General features: G+C 45.0%; 1 long non-coding RNA gene across 2 annotated transcripts; it reads left to right on the top strand.

Moving 5' to 3' along the window:
* The first annotated feature begins 452 nt into the window (after positions 1-452).
* Positions 453-17290, top strand: LOC140637754 (uncharacterized). 2 transcript variants are annotated; one of them, XR_012034786.1, is made up of 5 exons: positions 453-910; positions 7093-7962; positions 10494-10660; positions 11642-11783; positions 12799-17290. It is a non-coding gene; the product is annotated as an uncharacterized lncRNA (long non-coding RNA). The 2 variants fall into 2 exon arrangements; XR_012034787.1 differs by having other exon boundaries at positions 7093-7838.
* The last annotated feature ends 422 nt before the right edge of the window (positions 17291-17712 follow it).

Genomic DNA, 17712 nt, shown 5'->3' on the forward strand with positions numbered 1-17712 from the left:
GCTGCACAATCTAACCCAATATCGTACAGTATGTCAATTATGCCTCAATAAAACTGGAAAAACGTGAGACACAGGACGCTACTTAAAAACCTGGAAAGGGAGGTGCCTGGGTGGCTCAGTTGATTAAGCATCTGAATCTTGATTTCATCTCAGGTCATGATCTTAGCGTACTGGGTTCGAGCCCCATATTGGACTCCACACGGAACATGGAGTCTGCTTGAGATTCTCTCTCTCAAAATAAGTAAATAAAATCCTTAAGAAAAAACAAAACAAAACCCTGGAGAGTGATACACCAATGCAAGGTAGTCGTATTATTTCACAGCTTAGTCACCCAGTAGTCATTCCTTGACCATCAGTCACCACATCACAATGGCAAATGCCAGGTTGGCTGGCATGCATGGTGAATGAGCAATGCAACGGAGGATGTTTCAAAAAGTAAATTATGAAAAGGATCCTGGGGGAAGTCAGGCATGGAAGCCAGACATGACCAGAAGGTAGGAGGAGTGGATGTTGGGAAGACAGGAAGGAGGAGACAGACAGACAGATGTCCCGTAAGATGCCTGTAAGCAGAAGAATGATTGAGAGAGAGAGTGGGCCACGCTGCCTCTCCCTGGAGCAGAGGAGGCGTTAGCGACGGGGTGCAGGGCTCTTCCTTAGCTTTCCTGACATCTTGCTCTAAGGCCTCTTGTTGAGCTTGCCATTTTTTTGACATTAGCATTCAGTCTCTTTAAAAATTCTAGAGATAGGGGGGAGGAGCAAGATGGCAGAAGAGCAGGGTCCCCAAATCACCTGTCTCCACCAAACTACCTAGAAAACCTTCAAATTATCCTGAAAATCTATGAATTCGGCCTGAGATTTAAAGAGAGACCAGCTGGAATGCAACAGTGAGAAGAGTTCGCGCTTCTATCAGGTAGGAAGACGGGGAAAAAGAAATAAAGGAACAAAGGCCTCCAAGGGGGAGGGGCCCGCGAGGAGCCGGGCTGAGGCCAGGGCGAGTGTCCCCAGGACAGGAGAGCCCCGTCCCGGAGGAGCAGGAGCTGCACCGACCTTCCCGGGGGAAAGGGGCTCCAGGGAGGTGGAGCAGGACCCAGGAGGGCGGGGATGCCCTCGGGCTCCCCGGGACAGTAACAGACACCTGCGCCCCGGGAGAGTGCGCCGAGCTCCCTAAGGGCTGCAGCGCGCACGGCGGGACCCGGAGCAGCTCGGGGGGGCTCGGGGGTGGCTCCGCGGAGGGGGCTGCGCGGCCCGGGAGCGCGAATCCACCAGCGCAGGCTCCGGAGCACAGGGCGCCGGGACACAGCCCAGGATCCGGCCTCCCCCGGGACAGGCAGAGGCCGGGAGGGCCCAGGACAGCAAGGACGCTCCTGCCCCAGCTGAGCAGATCAGCGGCCCCGCCCCGGAGCCTCCAGGCCCTGCAGACGGAGAGCTCCGGAGTTCCTGCCGGAGCTGAATCCAGGGCTCCAGAGCTGCCCCGCCACTGGGGCTGTTCCTCCTGCGGCCTCACGGGGTAAACAACCCCCACCGAGCCCTGCACCAGGCAGGGGCACAGCAGCTCCCCCAACTGCTGACACCTGAAAATCAGCACAACAGGCCCCTCCCCCAGAACACCAGCTAGACGGACAACCTCCAGGAGAAGCCAAGGGACTTAAAGTACACAGAATCAGAAGATACTCCCCCGTGGTTCCTTTTTTTTTTTTTTTTTTTTTTTTTTGGTGTTTTTGTTTTTTTGTTTGTTTTGTTTTGTTTTTTTTTTGTTTTGTTTTGCTTTTTGATTTGTTTCCTTCCCCCACCCCCCCTTTTTTTTCTCCTTTCTTTTTCTTTCTCTTTTTCTTCTTTTTTTTTTCTTTCGTTTTTTTTTCTCTTCCTTTTTTTTCTCTTTCTCTTTTCTTTCCTTCTTTCTCTCCTCTCTTTTTCTCTTTTTCCCAATACAACTTGCTTTTGGCCACTCTGCACTGAGCAAAATGACTAGAAGGAAAACCTCACCTCAAAAGAAAGAATCAGAAACAGTCCTCTCTCCCACAGAGTTACAAAATCTGGATTACAATTCAATGTCAGAAAGCCAATTCAGAAGCACTATTATACAGCTACTGGTGGCTCTAGAAAAAAGTATAAAGGACTCAAGAGACTTCATGACTGCAGAATTTAGAGCTAATCAGGCAGAAATTAAAAATCAATTGAATGAGATGCAATCCAAACTAGAAGTCCTAACGACGAGGGTTAACGAGGTGGAAGAACGAGTGAGTGACCTAGAAGACAAGTTGATAGCAAAGAGGGAAACTGAGGAAAAAAGAGACAAACAATTAAAAGACCATGAAGATAGATTAAGGGAAATAAACGACAGCCTGAGGAAGAAAAACCTACGTTTAATTGGGGTTCCCGAGGGCGCCGAAAGGGACAGAGGGCCAGAATATGTATTTGAACAAATTCTAGCTGAAAACTTTCCTAATCTGGGAAGGGAAACAGGCATTCAGATCCAGGAAATAGAGAGATCCCCCCCTAAAATCAATAAAAACCGTTCAACACCTCGACATTTAATTGTGAAGCTTGCAAATTCCAAAGATAAGGAGAAGATCCTTAAAGCAGCAAGAGACAAGAAATCCCTGACTTTTATGGGGAGGAGTATTAGGGTAACAGCAGACCTCTCCACAGAGACCTGGCAGGCCAGAAAGGGCTGGCAGGATATATTCAGGGTCCTAAATGAGAAGAACATGCAACCAAGAATACTTTATCCAGCAAGGCTCTCATTCAAAATGGAAGGAGAGATAAAGAGCTTCCAAGACAGGCAGCAACTAAAAGAATATGTGACCTCCAAACCAGCTCTGCAAGAAATTTTAAGGGGGCCTCTTAAAATTCCCCTTTAAGAAGAAGTTCAGTGGAACAGTCCACAAAAACAAAGACTGAATAGATATCATGATGACACTAAACTCATATCTCTCAATAGTAACTCTGAATGTGAACGGGCTTAATGACCCCATCAAAAGGCGCAGGGTTTCAGACTGGATAAAAAAGCAGGACCCATCTATTTGCTGTCTACAAGAGACTCATTTTAGACAGAAGGACACCTACAGCCTGAAAATAAAAGGTTGGAGAACCATTTACCATTCGAATGGTCCTCAAAAGAAAGCAGGGGTAGCCATCCTTATATCAGATAAACTAAAATTTACCCCAAAGACTGTAGTGAGAGATGAAGAGGGACACTATATCATACTTAAAGGATCTATTCAACAAGAGGACTTAACAATCCTCAATATATATGCTCCGAATGTGGGAGCTGCCAAATATATAAATCAATTATTAACCAAAGTGAAGAAATACTTAGATAATAATACACTTATACTTGGTGACTTCAATCTAGCTCTTTCTATACTCGATAGGTCTTCTAAGCACAACATCTCCAAAGAAACGAGAGCTTTAAATGATACACTGGACCAGATGGATTTCACAGATATCTACAGAACTTTACATCCAAACTCAACTGAATACACATTCTTCTCAAGCGCACATGGAACTTTCTCCAGAATAGACCACATATTGGGACACAAATCGGGTCTGAACCGATACCAAAAGATTGGGATTGTCCCCTGCATATTCTCGGACCATAATGCCTTGAAATTAGAACTAAATCACAACAAGAAGTTTGGAAGGACCTCAAACACGTGGAGGTTAAGGACCATCCTGCTAAAAGATAAAAGGGTCAACCAGGAAATTAAGGAAGAATTAAAAAGATTCATGGAAACTAATGAGAATGAAGATACAACCGTTCAAAATCTTTGGGATGCAGCAAAAGCAGTCCTAAGGGGGAAATACATCGCAATACAAGCATCCATTCAAAAACTGGAAAGAACTCAAATACAAAAGCTAACCTTACACATAAAGGAGCTAGAGAAAAAACAGCAAATAGATCCTACACCCAAGAGAAGAAGGGAGTTAATAAAGATTCGAGCAGAACTCAACGAAATCGAGATCAGAAGAACTGTGGAACAGATCAACAGAACCAGGAGTTGGTTCTTTGAAAGAATTAATAAGATAGATAAACCATTAGCCAGCCTTATTAAAAAGAAGAGAGAGAAGACTCAAATTAATAAAATCATGAATGAGAAAGGAGAGATCACTACCAACACCAAGGAAATACAAACGATTTTAAAAACATATTATGAACAGCTATACGCCAATAAATTAGGCAATCTAGAAGAAATGGACGCATTCCTGGAAAGCCACAAACTACCAAAACTGGAACAGGAAGAAATAGAAAACCTGAACAGGCCAATAACCAGGGAGGAAATTGAAGCAGTCATCAAAAACCTCCCAAGACACAAGAGTCCAGGGCCAGATGGCTTCCCAGGGGAATTTTATCAAATGTTTAAAGAAGAAATCATACCTATTCTCCTAAAGCTGTTTGGAAAGATAGAAAGAGATGGAGTACTTCCAAATTCGTTCTATGAGGCCAGCATCACCTTAATTCCAAAACCAGACAAAGACCCCACCAAAAAGGAGAATTACAGACCAATATCCCTGATGAACATGGATGCAAAAATTCTCAACAAGATACTGGCCAATAGGATCCAACAGTACATTAAGAAAATTATTCACCATGACCAAGTAGGATTTATCCCTGGGACACAAGGCTGGTTCAACACCCGTAAAACAATCAATGTGATTCATCATATCAGCAAGAGAAAAACCAAGAACCATATGATCCTCTCATTGGATGCAGAGAAAGCATTTGACAAAATACAGCATCCATTCCTGATCAAAACTCTTCAGAGTGTAGGGATAGAGGGAACATTCCTCGACATCTTAAAAGCCATCTATGAAAAGCCCACAGCAAATATCATTCTCAATGGGGAAGCACTAGGAGCCTTTCCCCTAAGATCAGGAACAAGACAGGGATGTCCACTCTCACCACTGCTGTTCAACATAGTACTGGAAGTCCTAGCCTCAGCAATCAGACAACAAAAAGACATTAAAGGCATTCAAATTGGCAAAGAAGAAGTCAAACTCTCCCTCTTCGCCGATGACATGATACTCTACATAGAAAACCCAAAAGTCTCCACCCCAAGATTGCTAGAACTCATACAGCAATTCGGTAGCGTGGCAGGATACAAAATCAATGCCCAGAAGTCAGTGGCATTTCTATACACTAACAATGAGACTGAAGAAAGAGAAATTAAGGAGTCAATCCCATTTACAATTGCACCCAAAAGCATAAGATACCTAGGAATAAACCTAACCAAAGATGTAAAGGATCTATACCCTCAAAACTATAGAACACTTCTGAAAGAAATTGAGGAAGACACAAAGAGATGGAAAAATATTCCATGCTCATGGATTGGCAGAATTAATATTGTGAAAATGTCAATGTTACCCAGGGCAATATACACGTTTAATGCAATCCCTATCAAAATACCATGGACTTTCTTCAGAGAGTTAGAACAAATTATTTTAAGATTTGTGTGGAATCAGAAAAGACCCCGAATAGCCAGGGGAATTTTAAAAAAGAAAACCATATCTGGGGGCATCACAATGCCAGATTTCAGGTTGTACTACAAAGCTGTGGTCATCAAGACAGTGTGGTACTGGCACAAAAACAGACACATAGATCAGTGGAACAGAATAGAGAATCCAGAAGTGGACCCTGAACTTTATGGGCAACTAATATTCGATAAAGGAGGAAAGACTATCCATTGGAAGAAAGACAGTCTCTTCAATAAATGGTGCTGGGAAAATTGGACATCCACACGCAGAAGAATGAAACTAGACCACTCTCTTTCACCAGACACAAAGATAAACTCAAAATGGATGAAAGATCTAAATGTGAGACAAGATTCCATCAAAATCCTAGAGAAGAACACAGGCAACACCCTTTTTGAACTCGGCCACAGTAACTTCTTGCAAGATACATCCACGAAGGCAAAAGAAACAAAAGCAAAAATGAACTATTGGGACTTCATCAAGATAAGAAGCTTTTGCACAGCAAAGGATACAGTCAACAAAACTCAAAGACAACCTACAGAATGGGAGAAGATATTTGCAAATGACATATCAGATAAAGGGCTAGTTTCCAAGATCTATAAGGAACTTATTAAACTCAACAGCAAAGAAACAAACAATCCAATCATGAAATGGGCAAAAGACATGAACAGAAATCTCACAGACAAAGACATAGACATGGCCAACACGCACATGAGAACATGCTCCGCATCACTTGCCATCAGGGAAATACAAATCAAAACCACAATGAGATCCCACCTCACACCAGTGAGAATGGGGAACATTAACAAGGCAGGAAACCAGGAATATTGGAGAAGATGTGGAGAAAGGGGGACCCTCCTGCACTGTTGGTGGGAATGTGAACTGGTGCAGCCACTCTGGAAAACTGTGTGGAGGTTCCTCAAAGAGGTAAAAATGGACCTGCCCTACGACCCAGCAATTGCACTGTTGGGGATTTACCCCAAAGATACAGATGCAATGAAACGCCGGGACACCTGCACCCCGATGTTTATAGCAGCAATGGCCACGATAGCCAAACTGTGGAAGGAGCCTCGGTGTCCAACGAAAGATGAATGGATAAAGAAGATGTGGTTTATGTATACAATGGAATATTACTCAGCTATTAGAAATGACAAATACCCACCATTTGCTTCAACGTGGATGGAACTGGAGGGTATTATGCTGAGTGAAGTAAGTCAGTCGGAGAAGGACAAACATTATATGTTCTCATTCATTTGGGGAATATAAATAATAGTGAAAGGGAATATAAGGGAATGGAGAAGAAATGTGTGGGAAATATCAGAAAGGGAGACAGAACGTAAAGACTGCTAACTCTGGGAAACGAACTAGGGGTGGTAGAAGGGGAGGAGGGCGGGGGGTGGGAGTGAATGGGTGACGGGCACTGGGTGTTATTCTGTACGTTAGTAAATTGAACACCAATAAAAAATAAATTAAAAAAAAAATAAAATAGAAATTCTAGAGATAATCACAGCACTTCCTCGGAGGCTACAGTGCACATAATTAACACATCCAGACCGGCTGTATGGACATTGGAGCGGATTCAGGTTAAACATGGAAGTAATATCTTCTTATTTTTCCAAGCTGCAGGTAAATACCTTCCACCTCCGCACTTCCACACGTTTATCCGGTGTGCTGTGTACTCTGGTGTTTGTTTAAGTGAAATCACCTCTGACAGACTGCGAGCCCTGGAGCGGAGGACCGCGTCTCTCTTACCCTTGATCCCCACCGCCAACAGTGCCTAGCACGCTGCGGGGGCCACCAAGTGTACCTGAATGAACGCTGGAAGAATGAATTGTTTTTACATAAACTTAGCCTATTTCTGGGCTATTTGTTCTTTATATCTTTGTGGTCGATGGGAATGCCGACCCAGAAGAAACCCCGAACTGGAAGATATCAAGGAAGACTATTTGACCACATTTTGGAAGCGGATAATTTTTGGCATTCTGTGAAAAGCAAGACAGTTTTAGTTGCAGGTTACTGGAAACTCACCCTGCCAAGGACTCGGGCAAGTCTACAGGTTATTTCGACTTGGGGGCGGGGGGGTTCCAGAGTATTCCACAGGAGTTTTGGAAAATTCACCAGGGTGATCTGGATATGCATGAAAGGGGTGCAAGGGGGAACAGGGCAAAAGACCCACAAGGCAGATTTCTGTCTTAAGTGTTGTTGAAAATGTAAGAGGTACATATTTTGAACAGTAAGAGTAAGCTTTAAGTCAGGAGCCAAACCGGGAGGCTGAGCAGAGGAAGAGGTACCTATGGACAAGTGGGGAAGAACGAAGTTGCTGTCACAAGACCCCAGAGTCCCAGGCATGTGAAGGAATGATCTGTGTAAGTTGGACCCAAGTCTCCGTTTTCTTACCTGTACAGAGGGGTTAATAATCACACTTACCCTGCTCATCTGCAAGGCTGTTCATAAACCAAGCAGCGTCATCCATATGAATGCACCTGGCAGGTAGGAGAGTAGTGAGCAAATGGTAATGAATATGGATGGAACTTGAAAAGTGGATTTTGGTATTAAGGTCAGCTAAAAGGAAGAGTAGGACATCCTAAGAGGTGACACATAGCACAAGCTATGGAGGTAAAAAGTTACATGAGAGAGTGACAATTCCGGCCTAATCGGAGCATGCTATGTAATGAGAACATGTTTACACTATAGGTCATTTGCTCTTTAGCTGAAATTCAAGTTTAATTGTGCATTCTGCATTTCTTTTTGCTAAATCTTGCAACCTTATCCAAGGTCCTCATTTCTGCTGTTACAGTCCATCTCCTATCTCAAGGGCCAAATGCTATTTCTTCCCCTGGGTTTTCTGTTTCTCCTGGTTATGAGGTATTTTCTTCAGTGAGGTGGAGAGATTGGGGAAAGAGCTGGATCATTTAGAGTTTAAGAGTTTAGACTCTGGTATCAATCATCTCTCCTGTTGACCATATATGTGATCCAGGTTTTTAAAAAATCTCTCTGAGCCCCAGTTTTCTCTTCTGTATAAGAAAAGTACTTACTCCATGGGATTGTTTTGGATTCGATAAACTATAGACAGTGCTTGGCATGCTTTTGCTGCAAAGGCTCAATTATCCATCCATCCGTCCATCCATCCAACCATCCATCCATCCAACCATCCATGCAACCATCCATATAACCATCCAGCCATCCATCCAACCATCCATCCAACCATACAACCATCCGTCCATCCATCCATCCAACCATACAACCATCCGTCCATCCATCCATCCATTTTTTAGTACATACTATATGGAAGGCATCCTACACACAGAAATGAAAAGAACCCATGAGTGCCAATGGCAGATGAAAAGAGAAAAAAATGTAGAGAGAAGTAAAGGGTTATGTCTTGGGGCATTGACCACCATATCCATTAGGAATGCTGCCAGTATTGTAATTCTCAACTAACATTAGCTGAAACAAATATAGGTCTGTTTTTGTTTTTCATATAACAATAAATTTGAGGTAGGTAATCACTAGTATTAGTTCAGCAGCTTAATGATAACACCAACAAAATCCTTCGTGTCCTTTTACTCTGCTATGCTTAGCCTGTTGGCTTTTTGTCCTTGCACTTGTGACGTCTTGGATATGACGTGGCCATGGTAGCTTCTCACAGCTAGGAAATATCTAGGACATAGTGGTTTCTCACATTCTCTGCCCAATTTCTAGTCCTTAGCATAGGGCATGGAACAGTAAGAACAGACCCACTTATCTACTTCTTTGCTCACTCAGAGGGTACATTTTACCCCAAAGAAGATTCGATGGACTTGCCTCTCAGTAGGGAGTGCTCCTGTTGGGCAGACATCCTGTCAGGACCCCTTTGACGCAGAGGCCTCCTTGCTACACGGTCACACAATGGCCTGGTCCAATCAGCTGCAGCTGGGGTGTCAGGGTAGGGTTCACTGCAAGGGTACTGCCTTGGCCATGGGAGTTCATATGAAAGAGAACCAAGCCCTCTGGGATTCTTTCCTTACAATGTAGCTGCGTGTATGGTGGGGTCCTGACATCTGAGTCTTGAGAAGTTCCTCCTACAACTCTTGCCCAGGGGAGTGAGGCACATTAGTAGGAAAAGCATTCATAAGAAAGAAAGGAATGCTGATCATGGGAGGCTACGAGCACTACTTAATCAGACACAGAGCTGTCTATTCTTTGCATTGAACAGATTTTTTTGTTTTTGAACACTCCCCATGTACCAGGTGCTTGGGGTATAGCAGTGATTTTTAACAGACAAAATCCACCTGCATATGCACACACGCAGACACACGCACACACATACAGAGCAGCCCTTCCTCTGCTCCCTTCTGCCCTGCTCTGTGCTCCGGGAGACTGCCTCACCTTGGCTGCCTTGACTTCCAGCTTTTGGTGGATTCCACCAGCGGAAGGTACAGCAAGAGACTGGAAGCTGAGAGGTGAGAGACATCAGGGTGTTTCTTCCTCTCACTCCCAGGATTGGCCCATGGATTCTGGTCACGCTGCCTCCCTCTGGACCACAAGCTCCTGCGAAGCAACACACCCACCCAGCGGCCCCGGCTCTGACTAGCGTCCATAATACTTTTCTCCTTGTGTGATAACATCTTCCTGTCACTGCCAGTCTATGGATCTTTCAGTATTCCTCGCTAGGTAACCCTTCTCGTTCTGGATTTCCATAACTCAGGTCTCTTGAACCATTGGAATTGCAGTGTTTCCTTCTAGGATCCTGGTTCAAGGCTGGCTACACAGCTTGTGGGGCCCAGTGTGAAACAAAAACGAGGGGCTCTTTATCAAAAAGCAGTGTTATTAAACATATTAAAATATACATTTTTTTCCTTTAAAAGTATTTTATGACTTCTGTATTGAGGTAATCATGATACATGAGTAACAGCATAAACTTACATGTTGAAAAATAACATTTCTGGTGTCATAATTTTATATAATACAATAAATAATATATCAATGTGACATCTTGATGGATCATATGATTTCTTCTGGCTCACTTTTCTGCAAATCAGTTTATTAGGTCATGAAAATGTACACGTTTAGCAGCCTCATTTCAAGAAATGAAATTGAAGAAACATCAATCACTGTTGGCAAATGCAAGACTGGAAATAATGTTTGAACATTTTTAATTTTGAGAAGGGCCTTTCTGCTGATACAGCTATTACTGGAGCTGTTAAAGGTATTTTATAGGTTGTGACAACACTGAGATAAATTTTAAGCAAATTATTTTGAAATATAAGTATAATTGCATTTAGAGATGATGATTTTTATGAAACAATTTTTCCAAAAAGGTTTAACTCTTTAGACAGAAATGAGTTCTGTGGGAACCTACATTTAATTTTAAGTTTCATTTACACAATGGTATTTCAGTGTTTCCTCTTTCTTTAAGTTATGGAGCTTGTATAAAAAAACTTAAAGTGACTTCATGGTTTATACATAATTCAAGATGCCTGTTTATGTACTCTACCACTGTATCTTCAACTAGAAGGAAAAATTAATTTTAAAATTATCTTCCTTGTTAATAATTGGTTCACCTGAAACTTCATATAAAAATGGTGTTCTTTTCTGTCAGGTGCAACAATCTTTACATTTAATTTATATTTCTAAGCTTGTGAATACACATTTCTGGTAATTGCAGCACTTTTCCAAACCAGGGATTCCAAACTCTGTAGAATTATAACAATTCCTTGGTATGGCTCCTCATTACAGTTTTAATGTCTATGCTTTTATCTTGTAATTATTTGCCAATGAAGTTTACTGTCTGAGCACCAGCAATTTCTGTCCTGGCAGTTTGGCCGAAGCATTATTTGCGCAGTCTTAAGAACAAGCTGCATGGATGGAGGGACCAGCCGGCCTCGCAGCAGGTCCCCCCTGGTTGCTCTGCATAGAATCTCCCTACAGCTGTGGCTACTGCTGATGGTGCTGATGTCACTGTCACTGCCATGGATTAATGAGCCTCACCTTGTCCCTAGACACCGCCCGAGGTCCCCAAAGCCCCTGGAGCACCCCATGGTGTACACACATCGAGTGGCCAGGCCAACAGTGTGCACGGACATTGTTGCTGGACCACAGCGGCGCCCACGTACCGTTGTCCAGAATGTCTCCCCTGCTCATCTCCCCCTCCGTGTATTCCCCGCTGACGCACTGGACTTACTTACAGGGCACAAGTTCAAGGATAAAAGCATTGTGAATTTTGAGACTGCACAGCAGAGGATTAAACTAAGCACAGACATCTTCTGAGGACGGGTTCCTCTTTCTACTGCCCGGGTCTCTTCCCCACAAAGCCAGCCCTGGTCTCACAGGTACAGTTCATGAAATTTATATTCTAGTAGAAAACACCAGAAATGAAAAAAGTAGACAAGGAAATGGACACTGAAACACTAGTATTGATAAGGAATTATTATAGGAAATAAAGCAGGGCAGAGAGACAGTGTCGGGGGTGGGGTACATCTCCTCTAGCTAGGATGGTCAGGTACGGTCTCCCTGATGAGATGACATTTTTTTTTTTTTAAGATTTCATTTATTTATTCATGAGGGAGACAGAGAGAGAGGCAGAGGGAGAAGCAGGCTCCACGCAGGGAGCCCGATAGGGGACTCGATCCCGGGACCCCAGCATCATGCCCTGGGCCAAGGGCAGGTGCTAAACCACTGGGCCACCCAGGGGTCCTGATGAGACGACATTTAAGGAAAGATCGGAGTGAACTGAGAGAGGGGACCTTGGTAAGGACGGGGAGCAAAGCATTCCCAGCAGAGGGAAGAGCAGCAGCCAGTCTCCCCCATGGGGACGTGCTCGCAGAGTTCCAGCAAAAGCAGGAAGGGTAGTGTGCGGGGGGGAAGCCAGCGAGAAGAGGTCGGAGACGTAAATGGGGCCCGGCTGGCCTTGGGGCCTTGTGAGAGGTGGGAAGCCAGCCAACAAGCCAAGGGCAGACGGGCTGGGGGGCGGGCGTGTAGGGGTGCATGAAGTTCCCCGGCCACCTCACTGCCACCCCACTCCGCTCGTTACCCTACGCGTTGCCTCCCCCACATCCATCCCCGCTTCTTCGAAGATTTCTCTCCCCTCCAAGGCCCTCCTCAATGCCCTTCTCTTTGCTTGCGTGCTCTCCGCTTTTCTCCGGATAGACTCCTCATCCTTGTGGGGTCAACAAACTTGACCTTCTCTGGGAGCTCACACCTCATTCCGAGAAGCTCCCTCGTGATTCAGCTCCTTTCAGGTCTCCTCCGTGGCATTGGTTTCTACCCACACGATCTGTTTATTTACTCGGCTATAATATGTACCTTTTGTTTATTTGTTTACTCACTTTTGGTGTCTCTCCCCAGCTGAAAGTTGAATCGTATGAGGACGGGGATTAGTGTCCTTGTTCCCCACTAGGAAGCAGCCCCCTCGCACACTCTAGTGATCACCGTTTGCCAAAATGAAGGAACCTCTCGTCTCTACTTTCGCCGCAGGACACATCTTGCAACTTGGCCATCCTGCTCCTTTGCCTTAAATTTTACGATTTCATTCTCAAGCCTGTCGTCTAACCAGTGTGCACTGAAGTTTCAAGTTTCAGCTACGTCCTGACCTTCACGAAGGGAAGGCTTTTGTGTTACGCACACGCACATGCACTTGCGCACTTCACCGAATCCAGCAGTGTGTCTTCCTTGTGTTTCAAGCACACTCTGCCTTCCTACCAAAGGACTCACCACATCGCGTCGTACGTATTTCTCGAGGTGTCTGTTTCCCCTTCGTGTTGTGAGGCCCTTCGGCGCAGGGGGAGTCCAGCTCAGTTCGGCAGTGCCGGCTCCTAGCGCTGTCCTAGCACGTGCAGGTGGCCCATATGTGTTTGGGAAATGAGTACAGACGCATCTCAAAAGCTTCTTTATGGCTGGGCTGCTTCTGTGATCAAATCAAACATCACCCAGACCCGCAGTTAAATCAGCATCATGTTATTTAACGGTTTTATGATGTTTAAATGAAATTTTAAATGCAATAATACACATTCATGCGCCTTTAGAGTCACTTTCCAATTTGCTCTCCATCCACACCCCACTCATAATCGCGAGTATATGGGATATTTGCAAAGCCTCAGGCCCAAAGAGATAAAGTGCTGACCCACAAAGATGCTGTGACCGACCAGCCAGCACTTACTGCAAGATGGAACAGACCTGGAGCAGGAATGGGAACAGCCAAAGGTGAAATGGGGCTCCGCTCACTGTCCGCTCCGAAACGAGACGGCCTAGTGATTTTTCCATTACAGGTGCACACAGTGAGGCCGGCCCGTACCTGGCCGGGCGGTAAGTATCCTTCGGCCGGCAGCCCAAACCTCAGGCCGACTCTGCCCCCGCCTGGCAGATGGAACGGGCCCATCACAAGGGCTTATTAAATTCATTAGAGATGAGGCTGCTGCTCGGGAGTGGTCATTTCGGAGCGGGGCTTGCAGCTCGCTTTAACCCTTCGCAGTAGGATGCTTGGTGACCCTCTGACAAAATCCCTCCCCGGTTGCTTCTCTGGGCCTCTCCCCACGTTTTATGAACCATCTTACTTGAACCTCAGGACGGCTCAGGGAGGTAGGTAGGCGTTGCGATCTCCGTTTTACAGACCAGGACTTTGGGCTTCCACTAGGTTCAATAGTTTGCATAGGAGGGGGCTTCGCCAGGGTTCAAGCTCTCACCTGTAGGAAAGTGTGTGCTGATATATGTGTCAAACCACTCAGGAACGACTGAGAGCGAATATCTGTGTCTGAACATAGACATTTGTACGTGAATATACATCATCTGAAAAAATACATGCCTTGCCTTGGCTTTATGACTTAAGTATTTTAAGTGTGAAATTTAAAAACTTAGGATCCCAGACACAAATCTTTAGCAGCTGAGAAGGAACCTCGTTGTCCTCAGTGAACAGAGGAGGATTAGATGGTCAGAGAGCCCTACTGGTACACCTAGAAGCATCCAGCATCCCTGGCGTCAGCCTGTTCAGTCCCGGAGGGGAATGTGCCAGGACGGGACTGTCCTATTGAATCCCCCTCTCCCAGTCCTCGGCTGTGATTAAAACCTGAGTCTGATTGGTCACGGTTTTTCCGTTTGTCCCCTTTTCTCATAAAACACCTTGACACCTAGTGTGAGGACAACATCCTTCCTCTGCACCCCGCCACCCCGTCCTAACACAGATGCGCTAACAACTTTCTGCTGTACCAGTTTATGAACCAATTCAGTCTCCTTCCAAGTGAAAGACTGATGTGGCATGGGAGAAATTTATGACGGAGGCATGTTCCTGCCCCAGGGGGCGAGGCCAGTGTTCTGGAATTCCCAGAGGAAGCTAGGCCCTTATAAACAACCCAAAGCCAAGACAAGCCTTTTTCATTGTTTTAAGACCTATGAAAGGAGTTTGATATACAACCACTCAAGACAAAAATAAGCTTTGTGTACAAATAAAATATATTTTATGAGATCCCCAGAGTTACGTCTTTGACCGGTGGCCTAGATGCTGAGCTTTAAAATCTATGTAGCCGGTCCCACCCTGCAAGCTCTAAGCCCAGGGGCCCATTGCTAGCCCCAAAGGAAGCAGGCCTGTGCATAACCATGAGACCCAGCTCACTGTCCTGCCACAGGGCACGGGGAGGAGGAATGCAGGGGCAAAGCTCACATAAAAATAGATGCCAGACCCCATTCCAAGAGTCTGTTTTCCATCAAGCAGAGAAGACTAAACATGCTTACCAGCTTACCAGCAGAATGATTTCTGACCCTAAGAATCAGCCCAAATTCCACGTCCTCTATGACGTGTTCCTTAAATCCCCGAAGCAGTATGTGTGTCTGCCCCTCTAGGCCTCTTTGTAAACACACGGGCCTGTATGGTTTTATGTCTCTGATGACACAATGTCAGTGACCAAACCACCTTGTGACATAAACCTTCCCTCTCGGTCACTCCTGAGCGGTTTGTGCATATATCAACACACACGAATCAACCGAGGAGAGCTTGAATCCTGGCCAAGTCCCTTCTTATGCAAGCGGTTTAACCCACTGGAGACCTGCTACCTTCCTCTATAGGATGGGGAGTGCAGTGCTTACCTCCTTGAGCTGTCCTGAGGGGGTCCTACAAAGTGATTTGTATGGTATTGGATACTCAGTGGGGTGCCCAATAGTGGTTTTGCTCCCCACCCGAATCTCTTCATACAGGCGTGGGATCCATACACAGACACTCCTATAGCCAGAAGCCCTTGAACTCCCATATTCATAATGCCCTCCCCGGGCCTCAGGCAGCACACGATAAATCTAACATGTTAATATTCTTCAGGGATGTGTCTGAAGCCATGGCCAATGTTTCATACTTGGAATAAAGTCCATAAATAGCTTCGAGTCAGTCTGGTCAACTTCACTGACAAACGAGCGTTGCACACTTCTAAAATAGATTTCAGCGTTCCAAGTTCCTTGAACTTTGAAACCATGGCTCAGGGATTGTAGATCTGTGTCAGAGGATTGTTGTTAAGGACACAACAATTAACATCCCCTCGACGTTAAAGACAGGTTCAGCATCTGCCTTCCTTAGTGCCTGGCTCAAAGCAGGAACTCCATAACCCTTTCCGAATGACTGAGTAAATGAAGGAAATGGTGCATACTCCTAAAAAAAAAAAACCATGAGAGTGGCCCTGTCCCCCCATCGCTCATGGGCGAACTAGCCGTCGTTCTTCTGCTACATTTCACCTCTTGCACGCAGGCATTGGACCACACCCCGAGGGGCGAAGGTGAGACACAACAGCAGAGTAGATCAAAGTTTAAGGACGCGCATCCTCCTTCTGGTTATGAAATGATTCTCTCGGAGAAAGAAATGTGATTCTCTGAAACACTTGACTTGAACAATTGTTTTCTGCACTGGAAAAGAAATCAGTAACTTTCAATTGCGTTTATAAGGGATCCCAAGACATGGTTTACAATTAAAAACTGCCTTGCACCCAAAGGAACTGAAATGTTTGTGATTCGCGGTCGCCGCAGCGCACCGGATATTATTCTCCTGTATCTGATGCCAACTAAGCAGGAGTCATGAGGAGAATGATGCTTTGTGTATGTCTAACCAGCACCGGGCGCTTTTAAATGCTGGGAAGGTGCAGGACGAGGCAGAGAAGTTGGCGTATTGGGAGAATGTTAGAATAATTCGTGAAGGAGACCCCCGAGGAGGCCAAATCCCAAGCACAAGATGAGGGGATGGGTTGATTGTAATTGGGAAGAATAATATACTTTCCACTAATATGGGAAGAAAAGGGTTTAGAATGGGTAGGAATAGGGATATGTTCATAGTTAGGGGGTGTCTGGAGGATGAGGAAGTGTCAACCTAGTGCTTTTATTTTCTTGTTAAAATAGGGCACAGGGATATTTACTGGGTGCCCAGGGTAAGAGATGGGGGGGCTCTGAGCAGAGAGAAGTTGGAGACGGCCATGCGGAGAGGGGGACAGACTGGAGAAACAGAGGGATGACTCGCTGTGGACCGTGGTGGCCTCGTTGTAATTCCCAAAGCTCTGGGGAGAGCTTACTCCGCCGGCAGTGCTTGGCACCCCAGGTACAACGGCAGAAAGAGTTGTCGATTGACGCCAGTTGAGAGGTTCGCCCCGTGAATACAATGGGAGCATCGCAGGAAGAGAGAAGTGGGCGTATCTGCAAGGAAGCATTGAGGTCCTCAAGCGTGGGCTCTAATCTTAGGAGTGAAAGACACAGTGACATGGGAAGAGACGTGCTCTTTCCCCCAGATCTGCTCTTCCAAAAGTTGGTATTGTGCAGTCCATTGTACTAGAGTCCCACCCAGATGACCTCATTTAACCTTAAATAAACTTTGTAAAAATAATTAACTGTTAAAATCATGGATAAACCCGGGGGCTTTTTTTTCCCCTTGAAATTATATTTTTAAGTAGGAGGCGCGCCCATTGTGGAGCCCAACGTGGGGCTCGAACTCATGACCCTGAGACCAAGAGTCAAATGCCTAAGTGACTGAGCCACCCAGATGCCCCTATTTGTTTTTTCCCCCTATTTGAAATTAGATTTTAAAAAGACTAGATGTAAAATAAATAAATAAATAAATAAATAAATAAATAAATAAATAATAAGAGGTAAAAAAAATAAAAATAAAATTAAAAAAATAAAAAGACTAGAAGTAGGTGTCAGCAGGTGTTCCATGTGACATCGCCGTCTGTTTTCTTATTTTTTTTTAAAGTTTTTATTTTAATTCCAGTTAGCTGACATGCAGTGTTATATATATTAGTTTCAGAG

The sequence above is a fragment of the Canis lupus genome, chromosome 8 (assembly GCF_048164855.1).
Source record: "Canis lupus baileyi chromosome 8, mCanLup2.hap1, whole genome shotgun sequence".
NCBI classification, from domain to species: domain Eukaryota; kingdom Metazoa; phylum Chordata; class Mammalia; order Carnivora; family Canidae; genus Canis; species Canis lupus.